This window comes from Asparagus officinalis, chromosome 10 (genome assembly GCF_001876935.1).
Source record: "Asparagus officinalis chromosome 10, Aspof.V1, whole genome shotgun sequence".
Classification (NCBI taxonomy): Eukaryota; Viridiplantae; Streptophyta; class Magnoliopsida; order Asparagales; family Asparagaceae; genus Asparagus; species Asparagus officinalis.
In genome coordinates, this window is record NC_033803.1 from 23,057,371 (window position 1) to 23,070,990 (window position 13,620).

Below are 13,620 nucleotides of genomic sequence, written 5' to 3' on the forward strand. Positions count from 1 at the left end.
TGAACGGATTGCCGCGTGTGTTTGATAAATCAACTTTCTTAATAGCTATACTTTAACGGTTGCAACAAGGCGCTCATACTAATAATGTTTTTGTGTTAATCACACTAATGTAAAAAAAAAGATAAATGATCTGATTTGAATTAGAGTGTTACATAGACAAAATAGTGTTGGACATTAGGCTTCAGACCTTTTATATTATTGTGGATTGTTGGAGCACACATGCAAAAACATGCAATAAGGAGCACGAGCACAATCATAGCACAAAGAGTTTTTATGTGGTTAGGCCAAAGATGCCTATATCCACAGTCCCTCATCTGGAAATTTCAATACCTTCATAAACCAATACAATTTATACAACTAATATAAGTGATACATACCTTGCACGTACAAACTTGAAAACCCTCATACAACTCACATCTCTCAAGGAACTGAGAACGTTGATTACTCAAGACCTCCAAGAGGTTATCATCACACCACATCACTCAAATAACCCGAGAACACCGGCCACTTAAGAGTTTAAGAGGATCCTCCCTCTCCACAAGAAGGTGAATTTCTCAACACTAGCACATCCATTTTTAGGCTCCAAAGAGAAGTTCAAGAAACTAACTATTAATGACTAGCGTATTCTTCCTAGTCAACACAATACACTCTATTTATGAGATTTGGGGAGAATCCTAGCACATATTGGTTGAAGTGGCTTATGGGATTGCATCTTACGATGATGCTTGTTATATCACAGGCCTCTTTAGTTGTTTGCCCTAGAAGAAAAAAGTATTTCTGGTATCAAAAAGTACTTTAGATTTATATTGGAGTTATCGATGTTCTGCATCCTATAATGTTTTTGTCTCGATATGAATTTCAGTAGAGAGATTTAGGGTCTATTTGGTTGTTCACGGTAAATTTGTGTATTATGACACAAGTTGAAAAGTCGATGTCCACCTCATCATTTTTACTTTCACATTGTTCTTTTCTTGGTTTGGATTCCATTAGAATCATAAAGTGCTTGTTCGGTTTGCATAATGAAATTTTAGAAAGTGGTACTTGTGTAGACCACATCCAAAGACCGTATTATTGTAATAAAGTTGCTCTAACTCAGTTGATAGTATATTTATAAGGTTATTTGCAGTTAACTACCCCAGTCTTTTTGGAAATCGCCTTCGGTTGTTAAATCTGGTACCCCAAAGTTTTCTTTTGCCTAAAATTACTATACAATTTACCTGATTTTTAATTTTGATGCTCCAAAGGTTTTTTATTTTTTTTATTTTTTGCCTAAGATGAACCGTAAAGCTTAACAGCATTTAACTTTCATTCCTCAAAACTTTAACAAAAGTCTTACTTTGATAATTGTGTTGGGATTTTATCTTTAATTCTTTGTGTAACTTCATGAGAATTAGATAGGATTAGAGTTCTATCATGATTAGGAGTTTGGGTTCTATCATGATTAGGAGTTTGAGTTCTATCATGATTAGGAGTTTGGGTTTTATCATGATTAGGAGTTTGAATCTTATTCTAATTAGGAAGTTAGGCTAGAGATAGAGTTTTGGTTTCCCTATATATATATTCTTCTATTGGTGGAGGAAAAACCATGAAGAAAAAGTAGAGATGTAGTAGATGAGAGAGAGAGAGGGTTTCGTAGTCTTTATCCGTGCAAAAGATTGTAATTTGGAGGTGATAGTGGATTGATTTTGATCCCGTGGTTTTTTCCTGTTGAGGGTTTTACACGTTAAATCTTGTGTGATTTTATTTATTGCGTTTGGTGGTTTTTTGGGGGTTTTTACGAGATCTAAAAATTCCAACAAGTGGTATCAAAACAGGGTTCGACGATTCGTGGAGATTCGAGATTTGCAACGACATTGGTGGCAACGAAACTGTAGTAGTAGCACTGTTCACCGTGGTACTGTAGCGTAGGAACTATTCACGACTACACACTGTTCACGGTACTATAGTGGCGGTATTGTAGCGGCGATAGATCCGACGGTTGAGGTTGCTTTGTCTTTTGATTGAGGATTTGGAGGCGGATTTTGGTGATCCAGGAGTTGTTCCTAGGGTTTTTCGACATGCTGAATTTGTTTTTGGCATCAGTTTAATCAAATTCAAACTCTACGATAAGGAGCAAGAGTTGGTTGGTGTGTATACTCGAGGAGGATAGTGCCAGATTAGGTGGAGCTTGCAAGCGGGCACTACCGAGTGACACACATGAAGATGAAGATGGTGGCGTTGGACTTGAAGATGGTGAGCACTCATATTCAGTCCAAGCCAAGTAATGGAGGAGAAGCATGGTTGATTTTCTTCTAATGTCAGAGGTGACAAAGATCTCTTGGCTCGAACAAGAGAGGTGGAGGCGTCAAGGCGAAGCAGAAGATAGTGAGGATCATGAAGGCATCCAATTGGGAGTGCAGGTGTTCTGATTTGAAGTGTGAAACAAATAGAAGACTCTAGCGGGAGAGATAAAGTTTCAAGACGACGATGATATATCTTTTAGGGAGTTTGGGAATCAAATCCAATGTGAAGATTGTTGGGATTTTGTCTTTGATTCTTTGTGTAACTTCATGAGAATTAGATAGGGTTAGAGTTATTGGCCTTCTTGTTTTGATGATGTTTAACAAACAATTTACCACTAATGTTGTTTGTCTAGTGTTTGTTTAACAAACAATTTACCACTAATGTTGTTTGTCTAGTGTTTGTACATTCCTATGTATTGTAGACAAACGACGTGTTGGAGGATGGATGGAATAGAGCTTTAACGATGATATCCAAAGGAGGTTGGCGGAATGTCGGGTTGAAGCCTATACAATTCAAGTTAAAGATCAAGTTCAAGCTTCATCCGCAAGTGTACCAAGTCAAGCTTAATTGAAGATCAAGATTACTTTGGTAATGTAGTTTTAGATTTTATATTATGTGTGTTATATACTCTAAGCTCAATATCTATAAACACACATTTATTGGTTTCTTCATATATATATATATAGTTATATATATATATACATAAGTTTTGGTTTCTATGCATATATATAGTTATATATATACTTTATTGGTTTCTTTGTATATATATATAGTTATATATATATACATAAGTTTTGGTTTCTATGCATATATATAGTTATATATATACATACATAGTTTTTGAGTTTTCATGTTTATAATATGAAATCACATATTTCATATTTACTATTGTGTTTTTGAAAACATTGCATAGAATATGCAATTTTGTGAAAATATTATATTCTTAGTTTGTAGACTTCAATATCAATTTATACATGTTTTACTAAGTCTATAAAAATATTTTACAAAGTTTCAAAAGTTGGTCTATGTCAAAACATCAAAATTCAAGTATCTCATATTTTCATGTTTTGGACTATTTTGTAAAATGATGATATTTTTCATTTGGGAGGTCCTTTCTGATAACCAGTCACTGTAGCATGTTTATTATCATGTCTACAATCATTCCCCAAAGTTTTACATTTTTTGGAATTTATTTGATATTTTTAAACAGTATTTTAAAATCAACAAAACAGTTTTTGAATATCAGTTTTTGGTCGACCGAACCTGTCGACCGAACCTGAGTTCTCGTGCTCACTGTGCGACAGAGAGTCTGTCGGTCGACCGGTCCGGTCGACCGAAAGCTCCATCGGTCGACCGCACCGGTCGACCGACGAAGTCTCTGCTTGTTTCTTTGTTTTTCAGACCTGCTCGCGGTCGACCGGATTTTCCGTCGGTCGACCGATTTCTTTCTTTCGGTCGACCGAACGTTCTGTCGGTCGACCGCCAATAGATCCGTTAGACACTAACGGCTATTTTTTTGAGCTGTCTTCTGGGGACTTTTCTGTCATTTGTTTTGGGGTTTTGGCTGAGTTTTTATGTGGGTATAAATACCCTATTGCTGTTCTTTCTCTAATGAACTAATGAGAGTTTTAAAACAAGTTTAAGAAGTTTTTAACAAGGGTTTGAAAAAGGGTTTAAGCTTGTTTAAGGGTTTGGTTTAAAGCTGTTTTGGTTTTCACAAGTGGATGAGATTATCTTCTTGTTTGGGCTCATATCTCCATCTCTCCATCTTGATCTAGAGAAGTTTTCCTAAACTCAACTCTAGCTTTTATTTATAATTATTTGTTGATTATCATTTCAATTAAAGCTAGTTTTATATTGAGTTTAGTTTGATTTGATTTACTCTTGTTTACACACATAACCATTGAGCTTATTGTATTTGCATACATTATATAATTAGGTTGTGGGATAGTGTGACATTGAGTTGAGCCTAATTGAGTTCTCACCTTGTTAGAGAGAACAATCATTTGTTATATTTGTGCTTATTGTAAGAATCACCTTGTAATACACTTGTACACCGAGTGAGGAGTGTGTGGTGAGAGTCGGGGATCGTCCCAAGAGGAGTGGCGTCGGTTGACGTGCCTAGAGAGAGGTTGTAACCGAGCACTTGAGGGAGACACGGCTAGGTCCAACACTTAGTGGGTGTAGAGTGTGATTACAAGAGTGTGAGTTGTAGAGTTTTTGGTTAGCTAGAAAACCGAGTGTGTAGAAGAAGTTTCGACTTCCAAACCGGATTGTGTTAGTGGATTTCTCCCCGGGAGTGGGGAGCGGAGACGTAGGACGGAAGGTCCGAACTCCGTGATCATATCGCTTGTTTGAGTTTGTCTTTGGCGTATTTGTTTTTGCATTTATTTTATATCGCCAATTGTGCATTGCTTATTCATTTTATCTACTATCTTGTTTAGATTGTTTACCCCTTGTGTTAGTTTATATATCCTTACATATATATATTCATCATATAGGATATATTTCATTGTTCATATTATTTATCCTAGCTTACATATCTGGTTGCATTTCATACTTGCTAGGATAACTTGATAATTAATTTTAATTGGCATTTAATCGGATTAGATTAGCATAAGACCCTAATCACCCCCCCTCTAGGGTCTAACAATTGGTATCAGAGCTTGGTGCTCTTTGATTTAAGGTCTAATCGCCTTGAGTTAAAGATCCAAGTTAGCTTATTGTGCTAATCTAATTTTGAGCTTTATTTATATTTTGCTTGCCTTTTATATTATGGATATGCATGGTTTAGGTTATGCCATTAATATTGCTCCTAGATTAGATAATTTCCCCTATGCCCAATGGCGTGTTAGATTTAAACTTTTTATTCAATCTAAACACTTTGATTTATGGGAAATTATGGATGATGCTTATATTGTGCCCACTTTGGAGAAATCTAAGTGGAATAAGAATGATCATCGTATGTTTACAATGAACAATATCTTGTTAGAATATTTACTAAATGCTTTTAATTCATCTATGTCTAACAAGTTTGTTCATTTTAGAAGCGCATCAAGGAGACTTGGAGGCGATCCGACAAGCTTTGGAGGATCCCGCTTCAAGTTCATATGGAGCTTCATGCACACGGCCACTAGGCGATAGCCCTAGTGAGGTTTGCGAGTTTGAACCCGATAATGATTTATCTAGTGATGAACTTGCTTGTGCTAGTGAAAAATTGTTGCATGCCTTTAACAAATTGCAAAATGAATTTAATAATTTAAAAAGCAAGCATGATGTTTTAAAATCCGATCATGAGAAGCTAGTGTCCAAATTTGATGTCATTGAAAATAAAAATACTATGCTTAAAGAAAGCAATGACTTATTAAATTTGAAAAATGGAAATTTGATCTCATCTATTGCTAGCCTATCTCATCTATGCACACTTGTATAGCAAAGTTTACAAGTGCTCCATTTGTGGTCGTAAAGGCCATTTAGCTAAATTTTGCTATGATGCACAAAAACATAAGAATATTAATCCTTCTTGTGCATCTCATCAAGTTTCTTCATCACATGTACACACACATGCACCTATTTCTCATCATAAGCATGCTCTTGTGTATCATTGTGATTTTTGTGGTAGAGTTGGTCACTTAGCTAAGTTTTGTTTTGATTTGCGAAAAGTTTCTAAATCGCAAAATATTTCAAGTAGACCAACATTATTTCAAAATGTTTCTCATTTGCAAAATAATCTTAAAAGACCATCTTTATTTGCAAATGTTCCACGTGCACATCCACATGGTCAACATAAACAAATGTATCCTCTTCATTGTACTTATTGCAATCGAATGGGTCATTTGCATAATTATTGCTATGACCGGACCCGTGCACTAAATGCGCCCAAATGGGTTCATAACCCAAGGGCTTTGAGCTTAAATGATAGGGGTCATGTCCCTAAATCTTTTGGTACCAAGAGTTCTTGGGTACCAAAACAAATTTAAATTTTAAACCAAAAGAATTGTAGTATTCTTATTCTTCCTTTTTCTTGGTTATTTGAAAATTATGCTTTGAAACTTTTTATGAAAACAAATTTTCTTTGGTCAAATTCTTTTGTTTTCATAATTCCTAGTTTTGATTTTGATGAGAGGTTTATATTTATATAACCCTCCGGATTTATTGGGTGTTTATTCCCAAATCATGTTTATCGGATCCTAAAATGTTCATATGGGTTAATACTAGCTCAAGAGTTAGATAGAGTTGCCTCTCTTGATTTTTAAAAATCAATGATGATTTGGTTTTATGATTTAAACTTTGATTTATGATTTCAATTAGTTGATTTATTTTCATTTGAAAACTTTTTACATGATTCTCATGTTTCTCTTCTTTTGATTTCATAAATCTATTTTATACATTGGCTTTTATGATATGAGACAATATGTTCATCTTGATATACTTATATATGTTCTCATTATCTCTTGAATGTGAGTGATTTTTGGCATATTATTTATGCTTGCTCACATGTTTGCCAGATCTTTCATTTCGTATATTCTATATGGCATTTTGATAGAGGGAGCAATCCCTATATCTTTTTATATGTTATACTCACCTATGCTTATTGTTAGGGGGAGCTTTCGCTCTCTTAATCCTTTTGTCCCCTTTTTGATGTTGTCAAATGGGGAGAAATATTATGAGTATACATTTCCTTATTTATATGCATATATCTTTTTCTGTAAATTGTTTGTCATCATCAAAAAGGGGGAGATTGTTGGCCTTCTTGTTTTGATGATGTTTAACAAATAATTTACCACTAATGTTGTTTGTCTAGTGTTTGTGCATTCCTATGTATTGTAGACAAACGACGTGTTGGAGGATGGATGGAATAGAGCTTTAACGATGATATCCAAAGGAGGTTGGCGGAATGTCTGGTTGAAGCCTATACAATTCAAGTTAAAGATCAAGTTCAAGCTTCATCTGCAAGTGTACCAAGTCAAGCTTAATTGAAGATCAAGATTGCTTGGGTAATGTAGTTTTAGATTTTATATTATGTGTGTTATATACTCTAAGCTCAATATCTATACACACACATTTATTGGTTTCTTCATATATATATATATAGTTATATATATATATACATAAGTTTTGGTTTCTATGCATATACATAGTTATATATATACATACATAGTTTTTGAGTTTTCATGTTTATAATATGAAATCACATATTTCATATTTACTATTGTGTTTTTGAAAACATTGCATAGAATATGCAATTTTGTGAAAATATTATATTCTTAGTTTGTAGACTTCAATATCAGTTTATACATGTTTTACTAAGTCTATAAAAACAGAGAGTTGGTCGGTCGACCGGTCCGGTCGAACGAAAGCTCCATCGGTCGCCCGCACCGGTCGACCCGACGAAGTCTCTGCTTGTTTCTTTGTTTTTCAGACCTGCTCACGGTCGACCGGATTTTCCGTCGGTCGACCGATTTCTTTCTTTCGGTCGACCGAACGTTCTGTCGGTCGACCGCCAATAGATCCGTTAGACACTAACGGCTATTTTTTGAGCTGTCTTCTGGGGACTTTTCTATCATTTGTTTTGGGGTTTTGGCTGAGTTTTTGTGTGGGTATAAATACCCTATTGTTGTTCTTTCTCTAATGAACTAATGAGAGTTTTAAAACAAGTTTAAGAAGTTTTTAACAAGGGTTTGAAAAAGGGTTTAAGCTTGTTTTAAGCTTGTTTAAGGGTTTGGTTTAAACCTGTTTTGGTTTTCACAAGTGGAGGAGATTATCTTCTTGTTTGGGCTCATATCTTCATCTCTCCATCTTGATCTAGAGAAGTTTTCCTAAACTCAACTCTAGCTTTTATTTATAATTATTTGTTGATTATCATTTCTATTAAAGCTAGTTTTATATTGAGTTTAGTTTGATTTGATTTACTCTTTGTTTACACACACAACCATTGAGCTTATTGTATTTGCATACATTATATAATTAGGTTGTGGGATAGTGTGACATTGAGTTGAGCCTAATTGAGTTCTCACCTTGTTAGAGAGAACAATCATTTGTTATATTTGTGCTTATTGTGAGAATCACCTTGTAATACACTTGTACACCGAGTGAGGAGTGTGTGGTGAGAGTCGGGGATCGTCCCAAGAGGAGTGGCGTCGGTTGACGTGCCTAGAGAGAGGTTGTAACCGAGCACTTGAGGGAGACATGGCTAGATCCAACACTTAGTGGGGGTAGAGTGTGATTGCAAGAGTATGAGTTGTAGAGTTTTCGGTTAGCTAGAAAACCGAGTGTGTAGAAGAAGTTCCGGCTTCCAAACCGGATTATGTTAGTGGATTTCTCCCCGGGAGTGGGGAGCGGAGACATAGGACGGAAGGTCCGAACTCCGTGATCATATCGCTTGTTTGAGTTCGTCTTTGGCGTATTTGTTTTTGTATTTATTTTATATCGCTAATTGTGCATTGCTCATTCATTTTATCTACTATCTTGTTTAGATTGTTTACCCCTTATGTTAGTTTATATATCCTTGCATATATATATATATATTCATCATATAGGATATATTTTATTGTTCATATTGTTTATCCTAGCTTACATATCTTATTGCATTTCATACTTGCTAGGATAACTTGATAATTAATTTTAATTGGCACTTAATCGGATTAGATTAGCATAAGACCCTAATCACCCCCCCCCCCTCTAGGGTCTAACAAGAGTTCTATCATGATTAGGAATTTGGGTTCTATCATGATTAGGAGTTTGAGTTCTATCATGATTAGGAGTTTGGGTTTTATCATGATTAGAAGTTTAAATCTTATTCTAGTTAGGAAGTTAGGCTAGAGATAGGGTTTTGGTTTCCCTATATATATATTCTTCTATTGGTGGAGAAAAAACCATGAAGAAAAAAGTAGAGTTGTAGTAGATGAGAGAGAGAGAGAGAGAGGGTTTCATAGTCTTTATCCGTGCAAAAGATTACAAGGAGTGAGCTTTGGAGAGAATATGAGAGTTGATTATGTATGTGAGGTTGAGAGATTGAGAGACGGGAGTTGAGTGGTTCCTCTTGTAGTTCTTCCTGATACATAGTAAATTTCTCGTATTGTTACCCCGTGGACGTAGGTCGAAGTTGGTCAACCGAACCACGTAAATCTCGGTGTTCTTATTATTGATTATGGTTGTTCTATCTTATTGATTGGGATTGGCTTCCGAGTTGCGCATATCGTGGTAGGCGGGGAGACTAAAATTCCCCAACAAACCGAAACTTTAACAAAACTTTTAAATACATTTAGAGTTTGGGATATTAAAATTAAATTTTGTCAAATTTTAGGGTATTTTTTGAGCAAAAAAATTGGGTGTTAGTTTAATTTTGTTAAACTTTTGGTATTTTTAGGCAAAAGAAAGCTTTAAGATACCATAATTAAAAATAACATAAAATTTTGGGTATTTCAATGCAAATGACCGTCTTTATCTTGTTAGACCCTAGAGGGGGGTTGATTAGGGTCTTATGCTAATCTAATCCGATTATATGCCAATTAAAACTATTAACAGAATATCCTAGCAAGAATGAAATGCAATAAGATATATTATCTAGGATAAGGCAATATGAACAATGAAATATATCCTAGCAAAGAGATATACTTTAAGATATATATGCAAGGATATGAAACTAACACAAGGGTAAACAATATGAAACAAGATAGTGGATGATATAAATAATGAGACAATGACGATATGAGCAATGAGCACAAATATAAATAAACGCCAAAGCACACTCAAACACAATCAAATGACCACGGAGTTCGGACCTTCCGTCCTACGTCTCTGCTCACCACTCCCGAGGAGAAATCCACTATCATAATCGGGTTTTCTACGCTCACCCGAATAACGTTTACAACCACACTATGTCGGTTTTCAACAATCACCGATCAACGTATACACTCACACTCACAATGTCGGTTTTCAACGTTCACCGATCAACGTACACTCCTCATACTCGGTTTTCTAGCTAACCGAAAACTTTACAATCTCACAATTGTAACAAACAATAAATTTATTCTCTACAATAGATGAGAACTCAATATAGCTCACTCTCAATTGTTACACCTCCCCACAACCCAAATTATATTATGAATGTAAATACAATAAGCTCAATGGTTGTGTGTGTAAGCAGTGAGAAAATCAAAACGACTAAACTCAATTAAAATCTAGCATATAGAAATTATGAACAAAACAATAAATAGCTAGAAATAGAGTTTAGGAATTCTTCTCTGAAAGACAAGATGGAGAGGAGGATTAAAATGAAGCTCAAACAATATAGATGATCTTCTCCACTTGTAAAACAATCTTCATAAACCAAACAGACTTTAAACCCAACTAAAACCCTTTTCAAAACTCTTTTAAACTTCTTTAAAACTATCCATTGGGTTACTGAGATAGAAGGGGTTTGAGGGTTTATATAGGAAGAGAAAACAACAGCAAAAACCCCAAAACAAAACAACAAAAATCTCAGAAAATCAGGAATATGATTCTGTACAAAAAGAGCCGTTGGGCATACGGCGGTCGACCGTGGAAAACTCACGGTCGACCGCGAGCTAGCTAAGAAACCCAGAAAACTTTCAGAGACTTACACGGTTGACCGTAACGGTCGACCGTGGGAATTTTCGAGCTGACGGTCGACCGTGACGGTCGACCGCAAACTGACATATGAAAAATTCAGGTTTGAAAGCAGTTTGCTGATTTTAAAATACTATTTAAAAATATCAAATAAATTCCAAAAATTATGAAACATTGGAAAATGATTGTAGACATAATAATACACATGCTATAAAAACTGGTTTTCTAAAAGGACTTCCCAAATGAGAAATATTATCATTTTGTAAAATAGTCCAAAACATGAAAGTGTAAACATATGAATTTTGATATTTTGGCTAAACCATGTTTTAACTTTACAAAATGATTTTATAGACTTGAAGAAAGATGTAAACTATTGTTATAAAGTCTATAAACAATGAATATAGTATTTTATCAAAATACACATATAATGCACTAAAACATGATTTCATTGAACTAAATAAAATTGATATTGATGAAATCATATATATGCATATAAGTATGAAACAAAAATATGTTTTCTAATTATATTAAATTGTTTTATATTAAAACTTGAAAACTATCAAACCAAAACATATATGTATATATATAACTATATATATACAAAACCAAAACGTGTATGTGTGTATATGATTGAGCGTAAAGTACTAACACACATAATATAAACTCCTAAACTAAATATTACCCAAGCTTGATCTTGATCTTCATTGTAGCTCAACTTGGTAAACTAGGATGAAGCTTGTAATTGGATCTTTAATTTGATAGCAAGGCTTCACTCCACTATTCCGCCAACCTCCATTGGATATGATCGTGAATGCGCAATTCCATCCATCCTCCAACATGTTGTTTGCCTATAATAAATAAAATTATACAAATACTAGACAAACAATATTAGAAGTAAATTATTTGTTAAACATCATCAAAACAAGAAGACCAACATATCTACTATGGATATAGTAGAGAACTGAATTATCTATTCTATTAACGGGTTCGTAAGACAATGAGAGGGATTTTATTAACATTGAACTTAAGAAGGATTTTGTCAAAATTTTCTTTTTAAATCCATCACTTTTAAACACCCATATGAAGCCCATTAGCCTCCACAAGAGCGATCTTATTAATGTTGAAATTAAGAAGGGCTTTTGTGAAATTTCCATGTTAACTCCACAACGTGAAGCACGTCAACCTCACTCTGACACTGGTGTCAGCTTTCAAGATAAAATGGAGGAATTTTGAATTCGGCATTTTAGATCCCGTGTCGCTGTCTTTTCACTCTTTTAGTATTTTCACTCTTTAAGGGCATCTCCAACAGCTTCTCCAAAAAAAATTTTAAAATGGGGAAACAAAAGTTATATTCTCCAACTAATTTTTACACCAACTCCAACAGCTTTCCCATTTTGAAGAATCTATTTTTTTCTCCAAAAATTTGGAGAATGCTGCAGATTTAGGAAACTTCCTCATTTTTTCTCCTCCATCCCTATTTTGGGGAATGAGATGGAGAATCTGTTGGACCAAAAACCTAACTAAATTCTCCAAAAGTAAAAAATGAGGAAGCTATTGGAGATGCTCTTAGTATTGCATCCAAACCGTGTAAAAGGAAGAAAGCTAAGCCATAACCCCAGAGTCTAAAAGTTTCATCCTACTTTCCAAAAAAAAAACATCCAAACAGGTCCTCAGAGCAACTCCAATGGGGAATATACTCAAGTATATTCTTTTTTAGAGGAGGGCACTCCAACCACCCCCCTCTATATCAAATTTCATTCTTAAAAGATGTATAATTAAATGATTATGTGCATAATACTTTAAATGATTTTGAAAATAAAAAAATATAAAATGATAAAAAATTATATGAATTAATTTAAAATATAAAATATATGATAAATTAATACTAAAATTATAATATATAATGTAATCATATATTTAAATAAAATTAATAATCTTTAATGAATGGATAATAAGAAATAGATAAGAGCCTTTAAATTTTAAAAACCAGAAAATATAGCATAATATTTGGAACAATCTTTTAAAAACCAGATAAGAGCCTTTAAATTTTAAAAACCAGAAAATATAGCATAATATTTGGAACAATCTTTTAAAAACCATAAAAATCTTCATAACTACTCCGAAGTCCAGAAAATATATCATTACATAGAAAAATAAAGTACATGAAAAAAGAAAAATAAAGTACATGAAAAAAAATTCAGCGGCATTACATAGAAAAATAAAATACATGAAAAAAATTGAAAACTCGGGCAGGTCATTTCCTCCATATCCATCGCTTCTGTAGTCAAGAATGCCGTATTGACTTCCTGCATAACTATTTTCAGGATTAGGAATAGCAGATGAAGAACCTCCAGTTGTGTTTCTATTTAAAATCTCTTGTTTTTAATTCGAAAATACTCGCATTCTGAAGGATCAATAATAGTATCAAGATTAATTAACATAATTTCACTTGAAGGATCAGTAGTAGTATCAAGATTAATTAACATAATTTTACTTTCCTGTCGTTCCCTTTGAAGATCTAATTTTTTTCTTATCGTTTTCGGCCCTTAACATCATAATCTGGTGCATTGTGAGTCTATCATTTTCTTGTTATTCATGACTTTTTTTTAAAATATCAACAATTTCTTGATTACTTTTATTAAGAGTTTCAAAGTCGATGTTCTTTTCAATTGCATGTCGCCTTCTCATCTTCTCTTTCTTTCTTCCTGTCGGCCGACTTGTTGACATATCGTCGTCATTATGAGT